The sequence below is a fragment of the Lepidochelys kempii genome, chromosome 3, assembly GCF_965140265.1.
Source record: "Lepidochelys kempii isolate rLepKem1 chromosome 3, rLepKem1.hap2, whole genome shotgun sequence".
Taxonomy (NCBI): domain Eukaryota; kingdom Metazoa; phylum Chordata; order Testudines; family Cheloniidae; genus Lepidochelys; species Lepidochelys kempii.
Window position 1 is genome coordinate 149,647,345 of NC_133258.1, and position 16,851 is coordinate 149,664,195.

The 16,851-nt window shown below is 41.1% G+C and overlaps 1 protein-coding gene across 4 annotated transcripts in view; it reads left to right on the forward strand.

The window, feature by feature from the left end:
• ZFAND3 (zinc finger AN1-type containing 3) overlaps positions 1-16,851 on the forward strand; it is a 243,365-nt gene that overhangs the window by 36,451 nt on the left and 190,063 nt on the right. The window contains exon 1 of one of the 4 annotated variants that reach the window (XM_073338550.1): positions 4,395-4,850. The exons of the other annotated variants lie outside the window; for them this stretch is intronic. The gene's annotated coding sequence lies outside the window, so the exon portion shown is untranslated. Of the gene's footprint in view, positions 1-4,394; positions 4,851-16,851 lie in introns of those variants that run through there. 4 annotated transcript variants of the gene reach the window in all.

The following is a 16,851-nucleotide window of genomic DNA, read 5'->3' on the forward strand; positions in this document are numbered from 1 at the left end:
TCAGATATATTTAACTAGGCTAAACTAATTTTTCCACTGGAAGCAAAGTTGAAAATGTTGGAGCAGCATAAACAGCTGGATCAAATGAGAAGCTGAGACAGCTGTTCTTCATGGGCACATGGCTGGTGAGTTAAAGGGAAGCAACAAATTAGAATATAGTGATTTGCTTGAGGTGTGGTTTCTGAATGCTACCAGAGAGTTGAGTCATTAATTCTCCAGCATCATATGCTCTGGCTGACTCCATTCTATACCAGTATAATTTGCACGAAGCTCACATGTGAGTACTCAAATTGAAGATGCATAAAGCTGTTGAGCTCTGCAGCTACCGAAATAGCCATTGCATGCCTAATTTTAACCATTGGTCAGAAAATCCCATTCAGCGAGATTGAATGAGATAGGAGAGCCAATGATTCTTTCCCTGGAAGAGCTTCAGAGAAGGCAAGCCTGGTGGCCTAAGGCATACTAATGGTCTTGCATAAAGGAGAGTGAAGAACAGAGGGTCCTAAGGAGCTGGGAGGTGCAGAAGGCCTCATGTGCACCTAGGAAGATGGTTGTTTCAGTAGTAGAGGAAGCCCTACAAAGAGGTTTGGAGAGGGTAGAAATGTTACAGTGGGGTTAGGGAACAAAGTAAATCAGTATCTCTGTCCCCTGGTGAGTAAGTTTTGAAAGTTTTTTTTCAAGCCCCACTTGTAATGTGTATTTGCTTGAGTCCTCTTGTTCGGTAGAAATCATGGAACAAATTTTGCTCTAATACGTCCACACTCCTGTAGCACTTTTTAGGACTCTCCCCTGTTTAGCTTATTAATGCAGTGGCAGAAGTCTGTTTTGATATTCAGGAGACCATTCTTCAATTTCCTTTCCTGGTCTCTTGTTTTCTGGGTTGGCAAGCTATGGGAATGTTGTAGTCTATTGCTTTTATAGCTGAAGAGTGATGCAGCTAGATGATAAAGGAATGGCGATGATGGAATCCAAAGGAAGTGGCACTCAGTCTCCTTGCCCCAAAAGAGCACTGACCGTGGCGTTTGTTCATTTTTATTTATAGGCTTCTCTATAGCACTTATCACTGTAATATCAGAGTTTGAAAAAGATAGATTAGTGTATTTTCATGAAAAGAAAAGGAGGACTTGTGGCACCTTAGAGACTAACCAATTTATTTGAGCATGAGCTTTCGTGAGCTACAGCTCACTTCATCGGATGCATCTCTAAGTTAGTCTCTAAGGTGCCACAAGTACTCCTTTTCTTTTTGCGAATACAGACTAACATGGCTGTTACTCTGAAACCTGTATTTTCATGATGTTCCCTGAAGTAGGGAACTGTAATCTCCATTTTACAGGTGGGGAGATGAGCCCTAGAGAGGGGTGGTGACTTGCCCCATGTCACACAGGAAGAGCTAGGATTAGAACCCAGATCTCTTCAGTTCCATTCCAGTGCTATGTCCCAAAACTATTTTTTTCTCTTGTTTCAGAGTAGCAGCCGTGTTAGTCTGTATTCGCAAAAAGAAAAGGAGTACTAGTGGCACCTTAGAGACTAACCCATTTATCTGAGCATGAGCTTTCCTGAGCTACAGGTGCCACAAGTACTCCTTTTCTTTTTTCTCTTGTGTGAATCCTGCAATGTGAGTTAACGAAAGCATCTTAGATCCTTTTAAAGTTAGTCTGATTCTTCCATTCCTGGCTGTTTAGAACCAATCTATGCTGCAGAAACAGCGTTTTCTTGCCAGTGTGGAGAGAGAACATGGTGCTAGGGCTGCATTAGCGAATGGTGTTTTAGCTTGTATCATAAACACACTGTTCGAGATCTAGAATAAAAGGGTTATCTAATCCTGTATCTTTTGACCATGCTGTAAGAGAAAACATAAGATACCCCTAACCATGGCTATGTGCTTAGTATGGTTCCTTTTTGTAATATAGGTAAGCCCTTGGAACATTCTTATTTAGCCTCATGAAAGGGCTAAAGAAGCAGTTTGATTGGACAGTGAATTTTGACGCATGGCTGTTCGCAACTGGCTTAATACATCTGCCACAGGGGTCAAAACTCATGTGCTCTGTGATATTTCTCTTCTTTCCATGTGACCCAATGCCCAATTTCATTCTTGACTTCTTGAAATTAGAGACCTGGAGTTAAACTATGCAGAATTTACGATTGCTGCATTTTATATATATGATCAATATATTTTTTCCAAGCTAACAGAAGATCTGAGAGAACCTTAACTATAGCTGATATAACCAGCACCCATTGTGTCATCTTATTTGGCAAATAATCTGTAATAGCAGTGATACTATTATATTGCTGTGGTATATTAGTCATTTAGGGACATCCTGAGCTGATGTAAATTGTCACAGCTCCTTTGACTTCAGTTGAACTACATTTTTCACAAGTAGAGCATCTGGTTCATTGTGACTACTAATGTACTAGGCCCCTCACTCCTGTGCCAAAGAATTAAGATCATCTGAAGATACATGTTTAGCCTAAATAGTGAAGTATTTTAATTATTTTAATTTGTGCAGTAAGAGTGTGGCATGGTAAAAAAATTTTTTTTTTTACTTTTTGCTTTTTTCATGTAGCTTTAGGTATAAATGTTGCTTCTAGACTTCAAAACAGTGACAGTCCTGAGGTATGGGGCTAACTTTCTAGTACTATCTGCTCATAAAATTTGTTTGTCTCAGAAAAGTGTGTTTTTATTTGACATATATTGGAAATCACATGAAATGAAATCATAGCTTTCCCTGTGCTTAAAAAAAGAAAGAAAAAAAAAGCCTTATCAGCTCTGATGCACCAACAAATAGCTTTTAGTTAATTGGAAATAAACTTTGTAACCATAGAAGATTTCGACTTAACAATGTGAATTCTTAAGAACACAGAAAGACAAAAGTCCATTGTCTTAAAATGGTAACAGTTGACAAGTATGCCATTTCAGTGCATAGTGAATATAGATTCTTGTTTCATTTGTTCCTAGCAATAGAGGCTGCTCATTGGAAAGAATTGGTATTTAACAAGTTGAACTAAGGCGTTTACAGCTTTTTTTTTATTCATTAGGATAAAATGTGTTAATGAGTTACTTTGGTATTGCCTCCTGTTTTAGTAGTTCTAATAAGGGACTTGAATTCTGTAAGGAGGTGACCTATTACTTCTACATCAATGGGACAAATTTTGGATTTTTTTTTTTTTTTGGTATGGAGGATATAAATTAGATTTTTCTTATGGGAGAAATCCATGTGTAACTGATTTAAAAAACAAAACAAAACACCACAGAGGTGCCTTGTACAGACCTTTTTCTTTCTCTTAAGAGCAGTTGTAAGTGCTGCTTTATAATAGACTAACCTAGAAATTGTTGCCTATAACTTGTCATTGCTCATATTTCTGACTGTACTAATGATGCTCATTGTTTTCGTGTCAGACTTCTACATGCATGCACCTTCTGAATTTTCTTCATGGACAATCTGCCTAACTCTAGGCTTAGATTAATTTATTGTTTTGCAGAACACTTCCTGTTCATTAATATCTGTCTGGCTTGTGACTTTTATTTTTTTGTTTCCTCTTTCTCATGGGGTCATGAAAGATTTGGGTCTGTGTTGTTTGTTACCTGAGCTGTTTATGTGGTGTGTGCTAAATTTTACTTTAGATTATTTCATCCCCGCTGAAACTTGCCAACTTGAATGTTTTTGACTTTTATTTACTTAACACATAAACATTGTTGTGATTGTCGTAATGTTTTATAGTATACCTAATTTCTGTTATGATTTAGAAGTTGCTGTGTTCTTCAGAATGAAGTAAAAATAATTGCTATTTAATTATAACATCACAGTAGTGACCCTGAAGTTAAGATAAAGAGGAGGCGTTCTTTTGACACCCCTCCTTAGCTGCTAACTTCCAAACTTCCTTTGTTAGTCCAAAGGTGAATTTGTTTATGCTATAGTCAATTAGGCAGTCACTAGAAGCCCAGTTCTGTAATTTCTAGAGTGGTTGCTGAAGTTGAAACATGTTTGACTAACTCTGATGCAAAGTGTTAGTAGCAATTGTATCCCAATTAAAGAGAACAGTGTACGTAAAAAAAAAAAAAAAAAAATCAGTTTAGCCAAAGACAAGTGTAGCAGAGTATTTTAGTGGAGTTGGTGATTGTATAGACACTATCCTTCTCCCCATTTGAGCGTTCCTGAGCATTGTTTTTTTTATAACAATCACTTGGGTCCACGGGTCTCTTTTGAAGTTATTTCTAACTCCTTATGCCCAGATACTCAGCGGTGGTGTTCACATGGATTGTGGTCTCTCTGTAGGAGAAGCAACTCTGGCAATGAGACTTTGCTTGTTTAGTGCAGAAGGGATCCACGTCTCAACAGCATTCTGTTCCCTGAACTTTACTTCTCTCACATGTCTGCATAGTGTACACATGTGGCCTGAAAGTGCCCTTTTGGCAAGCTGTGGAAATCTAAAAGCCTGTGCCAACTAACAGTGAAATGTGCCACCTCCATTGATATCCTTAAGTAAAAAAATTGATTTTAGTATAACAGGCTGTACATAGTAGCTGGTACAGTGTTAACCAGGAATTCCAGATAGTTTACATATCCCTTATTATACCCTTTCCCCTTAAATGTCAGAAGAGTTGAAGTGCTATATTTCTCTTGTACAATGAGTGCATCACAAAGCTGGCTGCAGAGAATTAAAGACTTATCCAATAGCTCCCAAGTAATGATAGCACTAGATATAAAATTGACATATGAGTCAAAATCATTGTTCTAGTAGTTAAAGAAGTTTTAAAGAGATGTGTTAGCATAAAATTAACACTTTGTTCATTACTTGTACATTTCAGAAAGAAGAAGCTAATAAGATGTAATTGGAAACACCTGATCAGGGTACTGCCTTTGCTTTTCAAGCAGCTTTACCTTGTAAGCATAGTATTCAAAGACAGAAATGTTTAAATAACCTCAATGGTGTCACTGAGCAAGAAAAATAAGGAAATTAAAAGTTGAGGCTGCCATTCTGTCCTTGATTCACCTGGGTATGGCTAGGTCATAGAGATCAGTATGAGATATGTATGTGATACAATACTACAGAGTGAACTCTGGGTTCATTCTTGACTTTTTGCTTTTGTTTGGGCCACCCTTTCACTATTTTGTAAATGTTCTCATTTGTTGTTGAAGCTGCATCAGTTTGTGGGGAGTCTGTTTATTTTTAGGAAACTATATTGAACGGGATGTATCAGAATATAAAAGCTCCTTTTGACTGAGAGACTTGTAATTATTATTCATATTTAACCTACATTCAAAGGGGGAAGTTCCCTGAAGCATAAACAACTTGCATGGCATCTGTTCCTCATTCTGAAGTTATAACCTTTACAAAATGCTGAATATGCCTATAAATATCTAAAATTTTCTCCATGTTTACTTTGTTCATTGAAAATGTATTTTCTTCAATATTCATGTTACAGATAAAGATTTGTTTCCTCTGAGTCTTTTCCTGTAATTTTTAGTGACCTTATATCTTCACCTGTATTAGTCTCTCAGTTCTGCTGCATGTTACAACATACATTAAAAGAATCATAAGGCCATGTCTTGGTGCACAGGGAATTCAGCATTTAAAGTTGAGATTGAACTTTTGTTATATTTCTCCCCTTTTCAGTTAATTGTGGCTTTCTTAGCTTCTTTGTGAATTCCACACTTGACTTTGGTCTAGAAATTAATTTTTTTTGCAAGATTCTGTAAAATCTGTGTAGTTACCTGGCTTCTGCATGTGAGAAATTCCCCATATATTATCAGAAATTTTGCAAACAACTCAGTGATGACTGTACCAGTTTTCTTCAAACATGACTTGCTTTGTAGATCTGAATGAGATTATTTGGGGAAGGGAGTACATGGATAAGGTAGTTATTTGCAAGTCCCTTATCACCTTATCTGAGTACCTGGTCTAAGGAACAAGGTAATTGGATATTGTAAAATCTCAGAGAGATGGTTGTGTCTCCATGGAGGCCACATGTAGGTGCAACAGCAGTATGTAAAAATTTATGCTCTAGAGGAATAAGTGGAAGGTGAGTAGGCCAGAACTTGAGTTTTATTCCCACCTTTGCCAGTAAGAGCCATTCATATTCTGTACATACGTAGCGCGTGCACACACTTTTGCTTCTTTTGAGCCTGGAGGGAAGTGAAGTATACAGGTTATACATTAAAAGATTGCAAGTGATTTAAGGAGAGTGAATGTTTGACCGTAGCATTTTCTGCGGGGAAGCTGACTTCAAAAAGAAAATGCAAAATAGCAATGTGGACCATTTAGACTGCTGGAAGAGGATGACTTGGTCTGCTTGGTAGTTGTTACTTTCTTTGGAAATACAGAGAGAGCTGTCTCAGCCTTTCATCCTCAATTTAGATACATTGAGCTCTATGAAGTTCAGGCAAGACCTTAACTGAAATTCTGTCAGCTGTGTATAGGTGTCAGGGCCAATGATGCATTCTCTAAGAGTAGGGGGTTGTTCTGCTGTCTGTGTACATTTCCTCTTTCTGCTGTTGTGCAGTGTCCTGTTGGCTGGCTGGCTGCTGGGCTTTGCCACAGAGGCTGGTGCACTTCATTGCTTCTGAACATGTAAAATTTATGTAGTGCTTCAGTATGAAAGATGCAATATAAATGCAAAAGAATACTACAATATACACAATTAGTACATGCTAAATCAGAATGGCTGCATTTTGGGGACATATCAGCGTGCTTTTTGAGTAGGAGAGACTGGCAAGAGGCCATCACAAAAGCATTTTCTGTCTTACTCCCCATTCCATTCAAAATCCAGTTCAGTGTTCTAGTCCAGATGATTAAAGCCTTTACTCAGGCCCTTGTCTGTTAACTCAAACATTTTGCTTCTACAACCTACCAAAACTCTCCTGCATTAGTAAGGAACACTAACATGGTTGGTGTCCCGAATTCCAGGAGTCAGAGACAGAACATTCATAGTAGAGAGCTCCAATCTTGATCAACACAAGCCCAATCACTTCTAGAGCACAAGGTGAGACAGAATTTCTTTCAGGTCTTCCTATCCAGGGGAGGGCTAAAGAACCATCTTGTAGACCTCATCTGTGCTAGAGAAATCATCAAAAAGTCCCTCTGGTATTTAATGCCATTTCAGCTGAATGAGATTTATCGTTTGTAGGAGCCCAAGTGTAGGCAGCTCCCCTGACTACTTGCTACAGATTCCGCAGCAGTGTTGAAAAGGGGTTGGCAGCTAGTTTTCTTTTCTAGAATGGATCTCACTACGCTGCTAACATCAGTTCATCTGAACTAAAGTTACACCAATGTGATATCTTGTATTAATTTATCTAGTGTAGAAAGGGCCATGAAGAAAGTGAGGAAAAAGGGAAGGAAAGCATGAAGGTGGGAATGTCCTAAGTAAAGAATAACTAACCAAGCATTAGATATCTTTATGGAACATTTTATTTCAATTTGTGTTCTATGCCTAGTTACTATGATTAGGCACTTTAGAAATCTATCTTGGTATTTATAGGAAACTGATTTGTTGGGGGGTCAGGAGTGGTTTGTTAGGAATGGCAGCTGGAGGTGCCTTTCAAAACAGAAAGAGATGGCTCCTGCCTGCCCCAATTATACCGAGTTACTTAATTAGCACAATTAAGGCAGAATTAGCGTACATTTTATTATGGGGATGGATTTAGCTATTGCCAACTAAAGTGGTAAAACAGGAGTTAAATTTTAAGTGCTGAGTTTTTTTTAAAAAAATCTAAATATCTAAAGTGATTAAAAATTAAGGGATACATATCCTGCCGAGCAATGGTAAAGGGTGTCTGGATGCTTAGGAGACATTAAATTAGATAGTTCACGATTATGGAATTTGCAAGCTTCATTGGTAATCCTTTCTCCTTCAAAAATGCAAAGAATATACCATGCAAAAAAACCCTCTTGAATACAATGTCAAAGCAGTGAAGTCAAGTAATCATATCATGAAAAAAGAAAAGGAGTACTTGTGGCACCTTAGAGACTAACCAATTTATTTGAGCATGAGCTTTCGTGAGCTACAGCTCACTTCATCGGATGCATACCGTGGAAACTGCAGCAGACTTTATATACACACAGAGAATATGAAACAATACCTCCTCCCACCCCACTGTCCTGCTGGTAATAGCTTATCTAAAGTGATCATCAAGTTGGGCCATTTCCAGCACAAATCCAGGTTTTCTCACCCTCCACCCCCCCACCCAAATTCACTCTCCTGCTGGTGATAGCCCATCCAAAGTGACAACTCTCTACACAATGTGCATGATAATCAAGTTGGGCCATTTCCTGCACAAATCCAGGTTCTCTCACCCCCTCACCCCCCTCCCAAAAACCACACACACAAACTCACTATCCTGCTGGTAATAGCTCATCCAAAGTGACCACTCTCCCTACAATGTGCATGATAATCAAGGTGGGCCATTTCCAGCTCAAATCCAGGTTTTCTCACCCCCCCACCCCCATACACACACAAACTCACTCTCCTGCTGGTAATAGCTCATCCAAACTGACCACTCTCAAAGTTTAAATCCAAGTTAAACCAGAACATCTGGGGGGGGGGGGTAGGAAAAAACAAGGGGAAATATGCTACCTTGCATAATGAAAGACAGTTAAATATGAAAGGTCAACCTTAAATTTGTCTGTCTGGGTTTGTACATTTAACATTGTCCCACATTATAGTATCATAGTGACAAATTTCAATTAGGCTTTCTTATATAAGTATATAGTATCCACATTTTTCAGGCTTGATTTCTTTTTCTCTTCTCTACAAAGCAGGCAATGTTGAAAGCAAATGGGTCGAATACTTTGTACAAGTAAATGTTTGAAGTCTGCAAGTTAAGTCTCTCACTTAGGGTTTGCCTTCTCTGCAGTGTTAGCCTCTAGCCCAACTCACATCTACACAAATAAATCTTTAGCTTGAGTTAAGTGTTACTTTAAGCTTGAACTGGCTGGCTCATCAGGGTGTATGAGTTGAAGCTTGAATGCTGCTGATGCTTGAACTAGTGATGCAGTGGGGATCCAGCTACAGCTCAAGTTAACACAACTTATTAGCTGTTAATCTACTCACTCTGTGGGCTTGTCTACACTTACTGGGGGGGTTTCGACAAACGGCGATGGATGCATCAGCGGTTAAATTGACCGCCGATCGTTCTCCCCCGTCGACTCCTGTAATCCACCTGAACAAGAAGCACAAGGGGAGTCTATAGGAGAGCATCTCCTGTCGACATTGTGTAGTGTGGACCCTGCGGTAAGTAGATCTAAGTATCTCGACTTCTGCTACATTATTTAGATCGATCTCCCCCTGTAGTCTAGACAAGGCCTGTGTTGCTAAATCACTGTGAAGTGTTTCCGCAATGTGACCACTCTCACTTGAGTTAGCCTAGCTCAAACGTAGTATTTGGAAGGTATGTCTACATAGCGACTGGGTGGGTGTTTCCCAGCACATATAGGCAGTCGTGCCATCGGTGCCTGAGCTAGTATGCCGAAAATAACAGTGTGGCCTCAGTGGCATGGGCTCCTCTAGGATTGTACTTGGATGGCTAGCCCAAGATGCTGCCCATACTGCCTCAGCCAGACTGCTATTTTTTAGAGCACTAGCTCAGGCAGAGCTCTCATGTGTCTGTCTAACCACTCTGAGATGCCCCCTCCTAGTTGCTGTATAGACAAATCCAGAATGTAATAACTTGAGCTATCTTGCAGTACAGACAAGACCTCAGACTTTTTTAGGTCTACTCTAAACTTAGTGATTTAGAGCATTCACTATCTCAGTCTTTAGGCGGTATTCAAGTTTAAACATTCATAACTTTAGACGATTGAACTCACTTTCCTCAAACATGAATACGAGACGTGGAAACATGCGGTGTGTACTATAACTTACTGTAAGGTTGTGGTTTCCCGATATGACTGGGGCTCTACACATGTTTCATAGAAACTAGAATTTCTTACTCTAGTCGGTGCTTGTGGTGCCACCTATAGTTAAGCTTGCCTCAGCACTTCCCATTATATTATCCTGTTTTCAGTTGCTTATAACTTGGCCAAATTTAAACTGTTAAAGTTGAAATCTTCAAGTCCAGGTGTCTCCTTAAGGCTGAACTCTTTTTATGGAAGGCATCAGCAGATGTTTCCAAGAACAAGATTAGGGAAAAATGCATTTTTGCATCTTTTTACAACCATGTCTTTGAGAAACTTTATCACCACAATGGCTTGCAGGGACTTGAAATTGGGGGTGGCCTTTGTTTCAGAGAGATACCTTTTTACCTTCTTATGAAGGGACAGCTACCTCCTCATCACCCCTTTATGCTCCATGTGGGTCTGTAGGCCCCTGCATCGATTTCCCCTTCACATGTTTCCAGGAATAATTTAGCAAAGCTTCAAGTATCAGGGGGTAGCCGTGTTACCCTGTATCCACAAAAACAACAAGGAGTCCAGTGGCATCTTAAAGACTAACAGATTTATTTGGGCATAAGCTTTCGTGGATAAAAAACAACTTCTTCAGATACATGGAGTGAAAATTACAGATGCAGGCTTTATTATACTGACACAGGAAGAGAAGGGAATTACCTCACAAGTGAAGAACCAGTGTTGACAGGGCCAATTCGATCAGGGTGGATGTAGTCCACTCCCAATAATAGATGAGGAGGTGTCAATTCCAGGAGAGGCAAAGCTGCTTTTGTAATAACCCAGCCACTCCCAGTCCCTATTCAGGCCCAAATTAATGGTGTTAAATTTGCAAATGAATTTTAGTTCTGCTGCTTCTCTTTGAAGTCTGTTTCTCAAGTTTATTTTGTTCAAGTACAGCTACTTTCAAATCTGTTATAGAATGTCCAGGAAGATTGAAGTGTTCTCCTACTGGCTTTTGTATGTTACCATTCCTGATATCCGATTTGTGTCCATTTATTCTACGTAGGGACTGTCCGGTTTGGCCAATGTACATGGCAGAGGGGCTGCTGGCACATGATGGCATATATCACATTAGTAGACGTGCAAGTGAATGAGCTTCTGATGGTGTGGCTGATGTGGTTGGGTCCTCTGATGGTGTTGCTAGAGTAGATATGGGGACAGAGTAGGCCATGGGGTTTGCTACAGGGATTGGTTCCTGGGTTAGTGTTTCTGTGGTGTGGTGTGGTGTGTAGTTGGTGAGTATTTGCTTCAGGTTGGGGGCTGTCTGTAAGCAAGGATTGGCCTGCCTCCCAAGGTTTGTGAGAGCGAGGGATCATTTCCCAGGATAAGTTGTAGATCATTGATGACGTGCTGGAGAGGTTTTAGCTGAGGTGATGGCCAGTGGTGTTCAGTTTTCCTTGTTGGGCCTGTCCTATAGTAGGTGATTTCTGGGTACCCATCTTAGGGCTTGGCTGTAGACAGTGCGGATCGTGTGATGTGTCCTGGATGGAAGCTGGAGGAATGTAGGTAAGTTCTGGTTCTCCACTTTAGAGGTAACTCCCTTCTCTTCATTTGTCAGTATAATAATGCCTGCATCTGTAATTTTCACTCCATGCATCTGAAGAAGTGGTTTTTTACCCACAAAAGATTATGCCCAAATAAATCTGTTAGTCTTTAAGGTGCCACCGGACTCCTTGTTACCAAGGCTTATGTCTAATAACAAACCCCTTTCCTGGGGGCTGGTTTATTAAAACAAACCCATTGTAAAGCCTCTTCCTACTCACCCCCAGTCTCCAGCTGGGCTCAGCTCCTCTTACTTGAGGTCTCTCAGGTTCCAAGCCTCTCTACTTAGTACAGTTATCAGCCCTTCCCAAGCTCTATGGAATCAATCTGTTCCCTTGAGGTCGGGAGGTTGCAAAGACCCACTTCTTGGGCCTGTGTCTGCTAGACTGTCTGGTCACTCCTCCAGCAGTTTCCCCAGCTCCTTTCTTCTTGAGTCTTTTCAGTAGCTCTCCTCTTACTTCAGCCTCAGTGCATCCATTTCCCTTAAAGGTCAAGGTTCCTTCCCTGCCCAGTTGGGTGGCAGGTAATCAGTCATGGGTGCACTGGAACACTTGCTCCCTCTTAAAGGGCTCAGTCACCCGTGACACTTCCCTATGAAAAAAACAGTCGCGTTTGGGTAATTTATAAGACTTTCAAAAATCTCAATTCACATGTGCTCAGTAGAAACTTGTTATAGATTAGCAGCTAAATCCCCCAAAGTTGTCTGCACTGGGCATGCTCTATCCCCCCACAACTCCTTCATGGACTGGATTGGACTCGGTGTGTACCTTCCCCACAGTGACTGGATATGCTCCAACCGAGAGCTGAGCAGGACTTTCCATGCAGTTGCTGCTGCTGGCTTTTGGAGGCCTCTGTAGCACTGGAACTGAGCAGGGTTTGAAAGGTGTGCAGACATGGGGCCGTACATTGAATAATGAGGATAAAACCAGATTTGAATAACTTATTGTTCAGTGAACATGTACCGAGTTTCTAATGTGCTGGCGGATGGTCCCCCTGGCTCTGCCCCAAGCCCCCCCCTCCCCCACTCTACTTCTTCCCCAAGGCCCCACCCCTGCCCTGTCTCTTCCCGCCCCCACTCTGCCCCCGCCCTGCCTCTTTCCATCCTGTTCAGCCCCCTCTCCTGAGCATGCCCAGCTCTTGCTCCTCTACCCTCCCCCCCAGTGCCTCCTGCAGGTCATGGAACAGCTGATTGTGGCAGGTGGGAGGTGTGGGGCAGAGGGGGAGATGCTGATAAGGGGGCTGCAGGTGGGTGCTAAGCACCCACCATTTTTTTCTGTGGGTGCTCCAGGGCTGGAGCACCCACAGAGTCAGTACCTATGGTGAACACCATTTCTGCTGTGGGCTGAATGAAAGACTGTATTATAATGCATACCTGTATTATAATGCAAAGGGGCCAAATTAAGGCAGCTTTCACAGAGCTCTTCTTCAGTAGACTGTTTTTAAAGCATGAGCACAACGGTAAAGTTTAAATTTGAGCTTTCATCATTAACTATATTATTTCCTGACGTGTGCTTCATTTCTTAACCTTACCACTGTATTAATGTTATCGGTTTCAGTTTGGAATTTCTATTGCAGTTCACTCCACTTTTTAATTTAGCAGACAACAGTTTGAACTGCTTATTTGAAACCCTTTACCATTGACATCCTCACTATTCAATACACTGTTCCCAAATTTTACTCTCACTTTATAAGGAAAGTTAAATGGTTCTGTTAAGAAAGTTGTATACAATTTTATACAGAGTATCCAAGGGGTTGATTAAGGGTCTAATTAACAAAATCTATTTATCCTCCTCCCTATACAAGGTGAGGTGTTACTGTGCTGTGGATGACACTGATGAAAAGCAATATAAAGAAAAACTAAAATACAGGGTTATATCAATTTTCTTTAACACTAAATCTACTGGCCTACTCGGATAAACATATACAAACATGGGTTACAGTATTGCTTTTACTCTCTGCAAAGATTCAGCTCAGCAGATTCTTCAGCGGAATTATAAACCTTTGAAAATTGCTGTATAATGGAAATGTTGACAGACTATTAGCTACCGTGGTACAAATGCATTGCTCTAACATACATCAGGTTGTCTCAGGTTGCTGAATATATTAAACAATATGTCCATTACATATGCAGTAAGGAGGCTTGTGTATAGTCTTTGTTGCATGTCTTGCCATTCATTAATTATTAAAGTATTTCTCAGACATATGACCTCTGACATGCTGGATGGGTATCATTCAGTGAGCTAAGATGTTTAGGTTGTAGCGATCCTGCTGTATAATTGCCATTCTGGAAAAGACCCAGGAAGCATTTAATCACCATTCCAATTACAGTGTCGTTGAAGCAGATCAGAGTTTTTTTTACTGCCAATTCATTGCAACTTCTAAGTTGTAAAAGAACTTGTGTGCTTCATTTCTTAACCTTACCACTGTATTAATGTTACCAGTTTCAGTTTGGAATTTCTGTTGCAGTTCACTCCACTTTTTAATTTAGCATACAACAGTTTGAACTACTCATTTGGAACCCTTCACACGGCATGCGGGAATGTATCAGGACTTATGTACACGGCACAGCAAAGCACACTAGTGGGATGATTTGTAGAGAGCACTAACGTGCTGCACTCCAACCTGCCCTGCATAGATCCTCCTGGCACGCTCTAAAAGATATCTACTATACATTAAACAGTCTGAACTGTTTGAACTTTGAAGTGCACCAGCAAGGTCTGCATGGGACAGTTGGAATACAGCTTGTTAGCGTGCTCTACAAATCACACCCCTCTAGTGTGCTTTGCTGCCTGCATAGACAAGCCCTTAGTCCCAATAAAAATGCAGATTCTGGGATTTTCCAATTGTTCTGAAATCGTATCTAGTGTTCAAATGTATATCAAGTTAACTATAATACACACACGCACCCTGTCTTCAAATAGAAGATTTGAACCAGTATTTAGGAAAATCTGACTCTACTCAGGTGTTGAAGGAGTGCATTGAGCATAGAAAAATTCTTATGCTTTTTAAGAATGGAGAGGTGCACCTGTCCTGTCCTGCCAGTGGTGTAAGTGCTTACAAAGTAGTATGGGGTGGGCAGACTATGGCCCGTGGGCTGCGTCCAGCCCATCAGACCTTTTAATCTGGCCCTCATGCTCCATTGCTCCAATCCACCCACCTGGCACTCCCGCTGCGGAGTGGGGTTGGGGGCTTTCTCTGCTCCAGCGCTTCTGTCGGGGAGCAGGGTTGGGGGCTCCTGTGTATTCAGGACCTGCGTGACAGGCGTGAGGGCACTCATGTTACTCCAGCTGCACAACCTGAACGTGCCTCACGCACCATCAGAGCCTGGAATGTGCAAGCCCACGTGCCTGCTGTTTGTTGGCTTACGTGACTCTGATGTTTTAGTAGTGTTAATTTTCCATTGTTGAGGATAAAACAAAGAGTAGTTGGCCAGGGAGTGCTCAGTGGTGGTTTTCATGTGGGAGGAGATTTCTGAGAGCAGGGCACTGGTGAATCTCAATGAGTTCCAATGACTGGAAGCTGACGCCCAACAAATCCAGACTAGAGAGAGAGGGCATGGAAAGGGGGTAAGTTTGATTTAATTATTGTAATACATTGTTATGATATATTTATAACAGTAAATAAGGTTTTATGTTTATTTCCACTAAAATGAATCTTCATTAAATAAAGTTTATTTGAATATCTCTGAACTGTTAATTTCGTGAGCATTCATGGCCTGCCATACAATTTCCCCACCCAGATGTAGCCCTCAGACTAAAAAGTTGCCCACTCCTGCAGTAGTAGCACTAGGTCAGCTGTTACTGGAGAAAGGTTAAGAAATTTTCTAGCACAGAGAAGGTTTGGGGAGCTGAGTTTCTTACATTGCTTATTAGCAGTGGGGAGGAGTAATCTGGTATTAGTTTTTCTGTATGTGTTTAGCTTCCTTTCACCACCCCTTTATTTTTTAAACAGATTTTCAGTCCACCGTGAAACATGATTTCATGGCAAAACCATTAGTTTCTCTGAGCTACAACTGACACTGCTTTTCAGAAAATAGATTTCATTGGAAAAACGGAAGGTGTTTGGATATTAAATAGATTTCTGTATATCCCTCCTCAGTTTCTTTCTAATGCTCAGAATTGACCATTTACATATTCTTGAGGTTCTAGATTGTCTTCAGTCTTTTAGATTTAAGTTACTATACTTACGCACAATACATCTAGCTGAGGATTTGCAGTTAGGATTTTAGTCATGCTCGCTGGTGTAAAGAAGTGGGATTACATATTGTGTCTGTAATTTATTGCAAAAACACTGGCAGGTACTGAGTGGGGTTTTGTGCCTTGAGTTGTACCGCACTTTATGATAATGCTTAACCACACTGCTAGTAATAAATAGAATACTTAGTGGAATAGTGAATAGAATCCAGTAAACTGCTTTGAAATGTTGTTGTTGGAGTGGATGAGCTCAGATCTTAATACAGTTTCAGTAAGGGTAAGTAGAAAAGTGCAATCAGTGGTAACAGAATTTAAAGAACTCTTCATACTGCTGTATGTCATTCAGATTGCCAGTAAGTTATAATACCAATCATAGGTGCTGACGCCGTGGGTGCTCTGGGGCTGGAGTACCCATGGGGCAGCTCTCCACCCCACACCAGCTCACCTCTTCCTCTGCTCCACCTCCTCCCCTCAGTGTCCTGCTGGGTCCTGCTTCTCCCCCTTCCTCCCAGCAGTTGCTCCGCGAGCCTGGGCGGGAGGGGGGAGGAGGGGGAATGCGGCGCGCTTGGGGGAGGAGGTGGGGCCGGGGCAGGGATTTGGGAAGGGATCCAATAAGGGCAGGGAGGGGCGGAGTTGGGGCAGGGCTGCAAGCACCCACTGGCGCCGTCAAAAGTTGGCACCTGTGATACCAATATATATTTGAGATTTCAAGTATGTTAATTTTCACAATTATAGTTCCCCTCTGCACAGCCTTCATTTTCCATTATGATCCTTGGCCATAAAAAACCCAACAACAAAACTCTAGTTTAGGCTGGAGGTTGGTTTATGAGGCTTTAGCCTATAAAAGCCTTTTTTTTTTTTTTTGCCTTTTTTTAAAAATCTGTTGGGGGGGGGTAATAAATGTTGGTTAGTGAGTTAAGATTTTAAAATGCAGTGTGTGTGTGTAACGTCATGTGTTCACATATGTGCTTCTAAATCCTTAAAATGGCTGCTTCATCTACTGGGGAAATTTGCAGGCATTAGCAGGGAAAGTGAAAGACGGGGTTGCCAGCCCTCCAGGAGTGTGTAAATATCACTGTAATTGTAGTTTTGCTTGAGGGCAGACTTGTAAATTTCTTCCTCTATCAAAGTCCCTGTGTTGCTGCTGGTACTTTCTCCTCTATCTGTTTAAAGGAATATTGTGTTCTCTACTACCTGAACTTTCCTTTAGCCAGTGAGACCCACAGAAATGTTA